This window comes from Lutra lutra, chromosome 18 (assembly GCF_902655055.1).
Source record: "Lutra lutra chromosome 18, mLutLut1.2, whole genome shotgun sequence".
Taxonomy (NCBI): domain Eukaryota; kingdom Metazoa; phylum Chordata; class Mammalia; order Carnivora; family Mustelidae; genus Lutra; species Lutra lutra.
Window position 1 is genome coordinate 18,070,684 of NC_062295.1, and position 12,685 is coordinate 18,083,368.

The 12,685-nt window shown below is 41.9% G+C and overlaps 1 protein-coding gene across 1 annotated transcript in view; it reads right to left on the minus strand.

Moving 5' to 3' along the window:
• PRKCB (protein kinase C beta) overlaps positions 1-10,657 on the minus strand; it is a 337,502-nt gene extending 326,845 nt beyond the window's left edge. Inside the window, exons 1-2 of the mRNA XM_047712980.1 lie at positions 10,517-10,657; positions 9,664-9,794 (exon numbers count right to left, since the gene is read on the minus strand). The gene's annotated coding sequence lies outside the window, so the exon portion shown is untranslated. The remainder of the gene's footprint in view (positions 1-9,663; positions 9,795-10,516) is intronic.
• Between the last annotated feature and the right edge of the window lie 2,028 nt (positions 10,658-12,685).

Sequence of the window (12,685 nt, forward strand, 5' to 3'; positions counted from 1 at the left end):
AAACACTGGATTCCTGGAGGGGCTGCCCCATCTGAGGATAAGGGAACTTAATCCTTAATTATGGGATAATGGGAACTTCCCCATTGCTCCCAGTTCCCTAGAGCAGGGGTATCAAACTGGTAGCCCTTGGATGTTTTTGGTTGGGGTTGTGTGTGTGTGTGTGTGTGTGTGTGTGTGTGTGGTGTTTTTTGGGTTTTGGGGGTTTTTTTTTTAGCCAGCCAAGCAATTTTTTTTTTGTTCATATTTGGTAGAATTTCACCTAAATATACAGATTCTGACTTCTCTAGGAAACAAGATATGGTTACATGGACCCTACCTTCCTCCATTCACTCATGCATTTGTTCATTCACTGAGCAATGAATTTATTGAGCACCTGCTATGTGCTATTCCACACATTGTTGGATAAAACAGACAGAAGGCCCGGCCTTCATGGAACTTACAGTCTAATGGGGAAGACAGACAATAACCTAATAAACTAACAGATCTTTACTAGGTGGTGTAGAGATCGATGCCATAAAGAACAATAAAGCATAAGAAAGGAATGAAAAGCGACAGCGGCCGGAGAGATCCTTCCTGATAAAGGGATGTCTGAGAATGAAGTGAGAGGGTGAGCCCTGGGGCTGTCTGAGGGTAGAGTGTTCCAGACAGAGAAGACAAGCGAATGCAAAGGACCTGGGAAAGAACTGCTCAGTGTGTTGGAGAAGTAGCAAGGAGGCCTCTGTGGCTGGAGTGGAGAGAGGGGAGACAGAGGCTACCAGACAAAGTCCATAAGGTAGCAGGGCATTGTAGACTCGTAAGGAGTTTGGATTTCATTCCAGTGAACGGGAGGCTAGTGGACAGTGGAGAAGTGGCCTTGATGACTCGTTTGCTTTCTTTCTGTTTGTTTTTTTGTTTTTAAGATTACTCCAGATACCAAGTGGAAAAGATATTGAAGAGGGGATAGAGTAGAAGCTGGAAAAGCAGTTGATATCATTGAGTAGATGAGGCAAGAGATGGTGACAAGACAGCCTGGTGCCACATGGAGCTAAAGGACTCTAGCTCCCTAGAGATCCGTCATGGACCCTCTATGTCACCAGAGCCCTGCACAATCCACTCTTCTAATAAAGGGATGAATGCTGGCCACTTGAAAGATTTCAGAGGCAATGGAGACACAGGTTGCTCTGGTCAGGAATGGGGTCTCAGATCTCTTAAGTCCAAGCTTCAACCTTGTTATATTAGCTTTCTATGGATACCGTGATCTCAAAAACCGGGTGGGCTAAAAACAAAAGAAACTTATTCTTTCACGATTCTGGAGGTCAGAAGTCTAAAATCAAGATGTCTTCAGGGCCCCACTCCCTCTGGAGGCTTCAGAAAAGAATCCTTCCTTGCCTCTTCCAAGTCCCGGTGGCTGACGGCATTCCCCGGCTTGTGGTCACATCACCCCTATCTTCGCCCCCATCTTCGTATGAACTTCTCTCTCTGTGCCTCTCATCTCAACTTCTGTCTAATCATCTCTGTGAATCTCTTACAAGGGTACAGGTCATTGGATTTAGGCCTCAGCCAGATAATCTGGGATGATCTCTTCATCTCAAAATCTTTAACTTAATTACATCTGCAAAGAAACTTTTTTCCAAATAAGATAACATTCACAAATTCCGGGAATTAGGACATGGACATATCTTTTTTGTGGGGAGGGAGGCAACATTTAATCCATGAGAGTGCACTACCCTGGACAAGTCACTTCCTCCTTCTGTGCCTTGCTTTCCCTTTCTATAAACTAAGGGCAGAGATGTAGTAGTTTGCCTTCCAAATCTTTCATTCCAAGATTGTATTCTTCAATATAGTAGTCACTAGCCACATGTGGCTAGTAAGCATTTGGAATGTAGCTAGTCTGAATTGAGATGTGATTGTAAGTATAAAATGTATCCCAAAATATCAAGTACTTAGAATGAAAAAACAATAAAATATTTCATAAATAACTCTTATCTTCACTGCATGTTGCAATTATGGCATTTATATTGGGCTGAAGCAGATTTCTAAAACTATTTTCACCTGTTTCTTTTTACCTTTTTAATGTGGCTACTAGAAAATACAAAATTATATATGGGGCTCACTTTATATTTCTTCAGACAGTTGTATTCTAAAGAACAGACTTTAAATAACATTAAATAAATTAATTGTTAAAACTGGGTGATACAAATAAAAGCTCATCTCCGTTCTAGTGGCATCAGCGGTGACAGGATCTGCTTTCAAGATGCTCGCTCACATGGCTGATGAATTGGTGCTGGCTGTCAATTGGGAACTCACCCAGGGCTTTAAACTGGGGGCTTGGTTCCTTTTTATGTGGGCCTCTCCATGGCAGCTTGAGCTTCCTCATAGCATGGTGGTTGAATTCCAAAAGTGAGTGTTCCAAGAGATATGAAGTGGAAGATAACAGTTCTTCAAAGCCTAACCTGGAAACTGGTACAGAGTCATTTCTGACCTGTGCTAGTTGTCAAGCAATCTCTGAGCCTTATATTCATGGCCCCATAAAGACAGTGTCTTCTCAAAAAGACCTCATATCTCACTAGAAAGGGATCAAAAATTGGAGGGCCACACAGGAGGAGCTCAATAAATATTTATTAAATTGACAAAATGTCACAATCTCCACCTGACATGTGAAAAAACAGAAATTTGAAAAAGTGAAGCAATTCGTAAGGTCACTATAGAACTGCTACTAATAATAGGGGTGCTTGGCTGCCTCAGTCAGTGGAGTATGTGACTACACTGATCTTAGAGTTGTAGGTTTGAGCCCCACATTGGGTGTAGAGATTACTTAAAAATAAAATCTTAAAAAAAAGAACTGCTACTAATAATAATTACAAACTAATATTAAGAAACAGGAAAGTATGGCCCATCCAAAGGAAAAAAATAAATCAACAGAAGTGAAAAACTACATGGAGAACCTACTAAACAAATATTTTAAAACAACTGTCTCAGGGGTGCCTGGGTGGCTCAGTGGGTTCAGCGTCTGCCTTTGGCTCAGGTCATGATCCCAGGGTCCTGGGATTGGGTCCCACATTGGGCTCCCTGCTCAATAGAAAGCCTGCTTCTCCCTCTCCCTCTGCCTGCTGCTCTGCCTACTTGTGCTCTCTATCTCTCTGTCAAATAAATAAGTAAAATCCTTAACAAAACAAAACAAAAAAATCATCTCAGAAGTGCTCAAGGAGGGGTGCCTGGGTGGCTCAGTGGGTTAAACCTCTGCTTTTGGCTCAAGTCATGATCTCAGGGTCCTGGGATCAAGCCCCGCATTGGACTCTGCTCGGCAGGGAGCCTGCTTCCCCCCCACCCCCGCCTGCCTCTCTGCCTACTTGTGATCTCTGAAATAAATAAATAAAATAAAAATGCTCAAAGAACTAAAGGAAGACATGGAGAAAGAAAAAAAAAAAAAAGGATGAATGGACAAAATGGAAACCTAAAAAGAAACCGAAAGAAATTCTAGAATTGAAGAGTACAATAATTGTAATTTAAAAATTCAGTAAAGGGGGGTGCCTTGGTGGCTCAGTAGGTTAAAGCCTCTCTGCCTTAGGCTCAGGTCATGATCCCAGGGTCCTGGGATCAAGCCCACATCAGGCTCTCTGATCAGCGAGGAGCCTGCCTCCCCCCTCTCTTTGCCTGCCTCTCTGCCTACTTGTGATCTCTGTCAAATAGATAAATAAAATCTTTAAATAAATTAATTAATTAAATTAAAAATTAAAAAACTAAAATTCAGTAAAGGGATTCGAAGGCAGATCTGAGCAGAGAGATGAAAGAATCAGTGAACTTGAAGAGAGGACAATTGAAATTACCAAGAAACAGAATGAAAAAAATTGAAAAAAATGAACAGAGCCTAAGGGACCTGTGGAATGCCATAAGTAAATGAACATACTCATTGTGGGAGTCCCCAAAGGATAAACAAGACAGAAAGGCAGAAAGACGATTTGAAGAAATAATGGCCAAAAATGTCCCAAGTTTCATGAAAGTCATGACTATAGACATCCAAGGAGTTCAAATAACTTTAAGTGAAATAAATTCAGAAACTCACACTTAGACAGAATGTAACCAAATTGTCAAAGACAAAGATTCTTGAAAATAACAAGAGAGAAGTGACTCATCACACACACAAGGAATCCTCAATAAGATTACAATCAGATTTCTCATCAGAAACTTTAGAGTCTAAAGATAGTGAAATAATATATTCAAAGTGATAAAAGGAAAAACACAAAACAAAAATCCTAAAACTGGCAAAACTGTCCTTCCAACTGTGAGGGAAAAATTAAGACATTCTTAGATTTAAAACAAAAACAAAAACAAGGGCGCCTGGGTGGCTCAGTGGGTTAGGCCACTGCCTTCGGCTCAGGTCATGATCTCAGGGTCCTGGGATCGAGTCCCGCATCGGGCTCTCTGCTCGGCAGGGAGCCTGCTTCCCTCTCTCTCTCTCTGCCTGCCTCTCTGTCTACTTGTGATCTCTCTCTGTCAAATCAATAAATAAAATCTTTAAAAAAAAACAACAACAACAACAACAAAAAAGCAACTTGTGGACATCTTCATCACTAGACTTGTGCTGCAAGAAATGCTGAAGGGAGTCAGGTAGACTGAAATGAAAGGACACAGACTGCAGCTCAAAGACATAGTAAGAACTAAAGATCTCAGTAAAAGTGAATATATGGGCAATTACAAAATCCAGTGTTATCATAAAAATGGTTTGTAAGTCTGTTTTTTGTTTTGTACATGATTTAAAAGATTAATACATTTTGTTTACAAAAGAATTATTGGGGGTGCCTGGGTGGCTCAGTTGGTTAAGCATCTGCCTTCGGCTCAGGTCATGATCCTGGAGTCCTGGGATCAAGTCCCACATCAGGCTCCCTGCTCAGCAGGGAGTCTGCTTCTCCCGCTGACATGTCTCCTCTCATTCTCTCTCTCTCTCTCCCTCTCAAATAAATGAATAAAATCTTAAAAAAAAAAAAAGAATTATTGGGCCTAAAAGCTAGTATCATAGTAACTCTGGTTTGTAACTTCACATTTTGTTTTTTACATAATCTAAGAGACTAATGAATCATAAAAAGCATTATTGGTTTATATTTTTGGACACACAATGTATAGTGATGCCACTTGGTGACATCAATAATTTAAGGAGGTGGGAACAGTACTATATAGGAGCAGAGTTCTATATGTGTTGAAGTTAAGCTGGTACAAATTCAAATTAGAGTGTTTTAACTTTAGGATGTTAAATGTAATCCCCATGGTAGCCACAAAGAAAACATTTATAGAATATACACAAAAGGAAATGAGAAGGGAATTAAAATGTTTCACTACAAAAAGTCAGCTAAGTAGAAGTGAAGAGAGTAATACAAGAAATGGGGAATAAAGAAGTCATAAGACAAACAGAGAAACAAAAAACCAAAATGACAGAAGTTAAGTCCCTCCTTAACAGTAATTACTTTAAATGTAAACTCTCCAGGGACACCTGCCTGGCTTGGTCAGTGGCATGTGCGACTCTTGATCTTGAGGCTGAAGATTCAAGCCCCATGTCAGGTGTAGAGATTACTTAAAAATAAAATATTCTAAAAAATACAAAAATAAATGTAAACTCTCCAATCAAAAAACAGAGATTGGCAGAATAATTAAAAAAAATGCGATCCAGCTTTATGTTCTAGACGGTGATCACCGATGTCACAGCAGCATCATTCAAGGTGGCTAAAACACGGAAGCAACCAAAGTGTCCATCGACAGAAGAATGGATAAGCAAAATGTGGTCTACACATACAATGGAATGTTATGCATCCTTAAAAAGGAAGAAAATTGCTACAACATGGATGAACTTTGAGGACATTTTGCTACGTCAAATGAGCCAGTTAGGAAAAGACAAAGACCATATGATTAGACTTATATGAGGTATCTACAGTAGTCGAGATCCTAGAGACAGAAAGTAGAATGGTGGTTGGAAAGAATGGGCAGTTACTGTTCAACGGGATTCAGTTCTGCAAGGTGGAAGGTAGTGATGGCAGCACAACCACATGAATGTACTCTATACACTTCAGATGACTGCGATGGTAAATGTTATTTACGAAGGGTGGGAGGGGAAGTGAATGCATTGATGGATACAGAATGTCATCTTGAGATGAAAAAGTTCTAGAGGGACGCCTGGGTGGCTCAGTCAGCTAAGCATCTGCCTTTGGCTCAGGTCATGATCCTAGGGTCCTGGGATCAATTCCCGCACCTGGCTCTCTGCTCAGCAGAGAGCCTGCTTCTCCCTCTGCCTGACATTCCCCCACTTGTGCTCTCTCTCTCTCTCTGACAAATAAATAAATAAATAATACGTTAAAAAAAAAAAGAAAGAAAAGTAAAAAAAGAAAAAGTTCTAGAGATGGATGGCGGTGATGGTTGCACAACAGTGTGAACGTATTTAAGGCCCCTGAACCATACACTTACAAATGGTACATTTTCAGTTTTGTCTACTTTGGCACAATAATAAATAAAATAATAATAAATAAAAGCAAATAATAAAATAATAATAAATAATATATAATTTATTATAATAATAATAAATAAAAGTAATAATAAATAAATTAAATTAAATTTAAAAATAAAATAATATAAAATATAAAAATAAAAAATAAAAATAAAAAATAATAAATAAATAAAAAATTTAAAAAGTAAAATTAAAAATAAAAATAAATAAATAAAATAAAATAAAAGCAATAATAAATAAAAGCAAATGGGAACAAAAACTACTTTGCTCGGATGCTGTCATTGAACCAGATACTGTGCTTAAGCACTTTTATACGCACTGACATCTCCACTGCCTGATTCCTATGTCATAAACAGATGAAAGGAAGTTACAAAGAGTTATGGAACTCTTCCAAGGCTCCTTCTAACAAACTGTGGCACTAAGACATGAACCCAGGTCTTCTGACTCCAGACCCCCTGCTTTAACCACTATGGCTGTTTTATGACATTCCCCAGGAAACGCATCTCAGAAGAATGGGCACTTCTGCATAAGAAAAGTTTTCCAAAGAAGATACCTTTTTTTTTTTTTTTAGATTTTATTTATTTGACAGAGAGAGATCACAAGTAGACAGAGAGGCAGGCAGAGAGAGAGAGAGGGAAGCAGGCTTCCTGCTGAGCAGGGAGCCCGATGTGGGACTCGATCCCAGGACCCTGAGATCATGACCTGAGCCGAAGGCAGCGGCTTAACCCACTGAGCCACCCAGGCGCCCCAATACCTTTATTTTTTTTAACACTTCACTTATTTAAGGGCACCTGGGTAGCTCAGTTTGTTAAGCATCTGAAAGCTCAGGTCATGATCCCAGGGTTCTGGGATGGAGCCCCGCATCAGGCTCCTTGTTCAGCAGAGAGTCTGCTTCTCCCTTTCCCTCTGCCTGCCACCTCCCCTGCTTGTGCTCTCTCTGTCAAATAAATAGAAATAAAAATCTTTTTTAAAAATTCTATTTCAGATTGTATTTATTTACGTGGTACCTGGGTAGCTCAGTCAGTTAAGCATCCAATTCTTGGCTTCAGCTCAGGTCATGATCTCATGGGTCATGGGATCGAGCCCCGCAACCACGTCAGCTCAGAGTCTACCTGTTCCCTCTCCCTCTGCTCTTCTCACTTCTCACATTATCTCTAACTCTAAAATAAATAAATGAATAAAAACTCTTAGAAAAATAAAGTATTTTTTTTTAATTTTATGTATTTATTTATTTATTTGACAGAGCACACACAGGTAAGGGGGGGGGTGGGAGGAGCACAGGAGGAGGAAGAGGAACAAGCAGACTCCGCATTGAGCTCGAAGCCGGACCTGGAGCCTGACCTGGGGGTCTATCTCATGACCCCAAGATCGTGACCTGAGTCCAAATCAAGAGCTGGGCATTTAACCGAATGAGCCACACAAGAACCCCAAAAAAGATACTTTTTAAAAGGTATAGCAGATATACATGGTACTTTAATTTTTTTTTAATTTTCTAAAGATTTTTATTTATTTATTTGGCAGAGAGAGGGAGATCACAAGAAGGCAGAGAGAAAGGGCAAAGCAGGCTCCCTGCTGAGCAGAGAGCCCGATGCGGGGCTCAATCCCAGGACCCCGGGATCACGACCTGAGCCGAAGGCAGAGGCTTAACCCACTGAGCCACCCAGGTGCCCCAAGGTACATTAATTTTAAGCCTATAGCAGAATATGTTTTTACATATGTCTATACTGAGGTAACCTCTACCAGGTCAAAATGCAAAAAAGTTCTAGCTCCCAGGAAAACCCTCTTGTGCCCTTTCTCAGGAGCTATTCCCTCCAGAGGAATCCACTATCTGATTTTTATCATCATAAATTAGGTTTATTTATTTTAAGAACTTTTTAAAATTGTGGTTTACTCTATGGAATATAAATTTACCATTTTTTAGCATTTTCCCAGTATTACTGAGATATAATTGGCATAAAATAGTTACTAGTTAAGGTGTACAACATAATTACTTAATATATATTGCAAATTGATTACCACAGTAAGTTTAGTTAACATCACTCAGCTCACAAAGCTGTAAATTTTTTTTTTTGTAAATATTTTTCTTGTGGTGAGAACTTTTTAAGATCTACTCCCTTAGCAACTGATTTCTGTTTCCATGAGTTCTTTTTTTCTTAAGGTTCCACATATAAGTGAGATCATAGAGCATTTGTCTTTCTCTGTTTGACTTATTTCATTTAGCATAATGCCCTCGAGTTCCATCCAAGTTGTCATAAAGGACAGGATTTCCTTCTTTTTTTATGGATGAGTAATATTCCAGTGTGTGTGTGTGTGTGTGTGTGTGTGTGTGTGCACGTGTGCGTGCACACACACCCACACACACATATACACTGTACTTTTTTTAAGATTTTATTTGTTTATTTGACAGAGAGATCCCAAGAAGGCAGAGAGAGAGAGTAGGGGGGGAAGAAGGCTCCCTGCTGATGTGGGACTCGATCCCAGGACCGTGAGATCATGACCTGAGCCGAAGACAGAGGCTTAATCCACTGAGCCACCCAGGTGCCCCTCCACTGTACATTTTTATGTATTCATCCATACCCAGCCATCGATGGGCACCTAGCTTGGGTCCATGTCCTCGCTATCGTAGATAAGACCGCAATGAACACAGGGAAGCAGATATCTCCTTGAGAGTGATTTTGTTTCCTTCAAATACATATCCAGGAAGAATTGTTGGATCATATGGTGGTTCTATTTTTAATTTCTTGAGAACCCGCCACACTGTTTTTCCAAAATAACTGCACCAATTTACATGCCCACCAACAGTGCACAAGGGTGGCCTTTCTGCACCTCCTTACCAATACTTGTTATCTCTTATCTTTCTGATGACAGCCATTCTAACAGGTGTGAGGTGGCATCGTCTTGCGGTTTTGATTAACCATCTCTAAGTGTGCAGTGGTGTTAAGTACGTTCACATGGTGGCGCAACCCATCTCCAGAACTTCTTTCATCTTGCAAAACTGAAACTCTGTACCCCTTCAACAACACCCCATTCCCCCCCTGCCCCAGCCCCTGGCAACCACTTTTCATCTTTCTGTCTCTGATTTTAAATACTCACAGTAACTCACGTGCATTTAATCATACAATTTTTTTTTTTAAATCTTACAGCATTTATCGGTGCGAACCTGGTGGTCTTCAGTTCAGGCTGCCATAACTTACCATCGACTGAATGGCTTAACCAACATTTATTTCTCATGGTTCTAGAGGCCAGAAATCCACGAAGAGGATGCCAGCATGATGAGGTTCTTGGAGAGACTTCTCTTCCTGGTCATGTCCTCATGTGGCCTTTCCTTGGTGCATGCATGCAGAGAGAGAGAGAGAGAGCATGTCTTAGGGGGCTCCATCCTTATGACCTCATCTACACCCAATTACATCCATAGGCCCCGCCTCCATCTACCATCATATTGAGGATTAGGGCTTCTACAGATGAATTGGGTTGGGGGGAGGGGCACAGACATTCAGTCCATAACCCTGGCTTATGACACTTAGCATAATGCTCTCAAGGCTGACCCATGCTGGAACATGTATCAGAATTTCCTTCCTTTTTAAGGCTGAGATCACACATCAGTCTTGCCGCCTCTTGAATTTCCTATAAATGGGAATTTCTGGATTTTTTTTCCCTCTACATAATGTCTGTAAGATTCATCCACGTTTTATTATGTCAGCATCCATTCATTCGTTGTTGTCGTTGCTCTGCATGAATATACCAACAATTTGCTTCTCTGGTCAATGTCACTGGCTATGTGGGGTGTTCTCAGTTTGGGACTACCTTAGAAAACTCCATCATAAACATCCTTGTGTGCATCTAATACTAGCAAAAGCACCCATTTCTCTTGGAGAAATGCCCAGAAGGGGAATTTACAAAACTAGCTCCTTTCAGCCCTTTGGCCTGACTCCCACAGCAGCGGCTGGTTGTAGCGGTAATGTCATGGGGTCCTGTGTCTGCCCCTGCTCTCCAGGAAGAAGACTGGATCTCCAGCTTCCCCTTCACTCCTCTCCAAGCCTCCCATACCAAGGTGGGTTCTCAGTGCACAGCAACAAACAGGAACTTGAACAGGAAGTAATTGTGGGTAAAACGCTGTGTAATAATGAACGCAGCACAGTGAAACCCAACTCTCAGGTCAGGGAAAGTTCTTGTTGGCTTTACCAAGTTCTAGCAAAGGAAACAGAAAATAAAGCATGAGGGCACAAACGAAGAGGGTAAACATGTAGATAGCGGCAGGTAATCACGGCTCAGGTCCAAAGACAGACTTGCCATGGTGGGAGAAGGCTCTGCTCCCGTCCTCGTTCAAGGCACTCCGGGAAGGAAGTCAGAGATGGGCACATTTTTTGTTAAAAGAGGGCAGCAGATAGGGGAAAAGCACGGGAAACCTGCTAGCACCAAGCTGAGACTTTCTCCTCAGTATTTTCAGAATCACTGAGTGCAAGTTAAATCAGGAATGAATGTCATCGTGAGATCCATTGTGATCTGATTCCGTGTACAGCAACACCAGAGGTCATAACGGGGTCCTCGTTTGGGGAATCAGGATGCGGAGGGATGACTCAGTCTGAGAAGGGAGGACTTTCTCTTTCTCTTTCTGCCATGACATTGTCTGGAAAGGGGGAGCTGGGAACACCTTCTCCCTGGAGAGCCCGAACTGGGTGGGAGAGACAGCTCGGTCTTCCGCCTTCCTCACTTGGCCCTCTTCAGCAGGGCCAGCAGGAGACAGAGGTGAGAGAGGCCACATCTTGTCCGGACAAAGCGGACCCACCAAGAGGCTGCTAGGATTAGATGAGCTGATGCCCGACATGTGCTTGGAGCAAGCCTAAATATGTTTTAATTCCTGAAATTATAATTATTTCACACAATCATGTTGAATTTCATATTACCCTAATTATTATCATCATGACATCGTTACTTAATTATTGTCATTGTTACTGGTAACAGTAGTTCGATGACTAGTAGTATTTTTGCTCTGGGAGGGAGAGGATTGTGTCATCACTGGGCATAGAGTGGATCTGCTTCTCACCCTGCCTCTAAGAAGTCTCTCCCAGCGGCCCCTGGGTGGCTCAGTGGGTTAAAGCCTCTGCCTTCGGCTCAGGTCATGATCCCAGGGTCCTGGGATCAAGCCCCGCATCGGGCTTTCTGCTCAGCAGGGAGCCTGCTTCCCCCCTCTCTCTGCCTGCCTCTCTGCCTACTTGTGATCTCTGTCTGTCAAATAAATAAATAAAATCTTTAAAAAAGAAGAAGAAGAAGAAGAAGAAGAAGAAGAAGAAGAAGAAGAAGAAGAAGAAGAAGAAGAAGAAGAAGAAGAAGAAGAAGAAGAAGAAGAAGAAGAAGAAATCTCTCCTGGTTCCTGGGTTTTCGGGTAGGTGTCCCTCACTGGAGACCCCCCTGCCATCCGGAATTGACCGGGTCATTGCATTTACCCTGTACCCTACCCCTGTGTACCTGACCGCCTCCCCCAAGTAGTCTAGAACCTCAGAGAAGACAGAAGCTGTCCTGTGCTGCTTACCAATTTCTCTCCCTCGGGGCTGGGCACAACGCCTGCCACACCGCAGCCACTGGAACTACATGTGTCATCTTAGAGGCGTCCAGAGACCTCTCCTCAATTTTTCTTCCATGGGGTTGCATTAAACTGGTTGGGGGTGGGAGAACAGCAATCTTTTCCACACCCATCAGCTCTCCTATTTAGCCTGAGGTCACGGAATAATAAAACGATCATTACCTTTTCTTTTCAGTGCTCGCATTTCCTGACGGCTTCCTATGGTCTGAGCACTGTTGGCCACTTTTGTCATGGGTTAACTCGTTTGATCCTCATAATAATGATATAGGTAGATGACCTCATTGCCCTCCCCCCATTTTTTTTTTTTTTTTACAGAAACTGAGGCGCAGAAAAGTCCAGTGAGCACTCAAGATCACTCCATCGGGGCGCCTGCCTGGGTGGCTCAGTGGGTTAAAGCCGCTGCCTTCAGCTCAGGTCATGATCCCAGGGTCCTGGGATGGAGCCCCACATCGGGCTCTCTGCTCAGCGGGGAGCCTGCTTCCCTTCCTCTCTCTGCCTGCCTCTCTGCCTACTTGCGATCTCTGTCTGTCAGATAAATAAATAAATAAATAAATAAATAAATAAATAATCTTAAAAAAAAAATCACTCTGTCCCCCTGTGAAAGATCTGTCCTCCACATTGTCAGTCTGACCTCA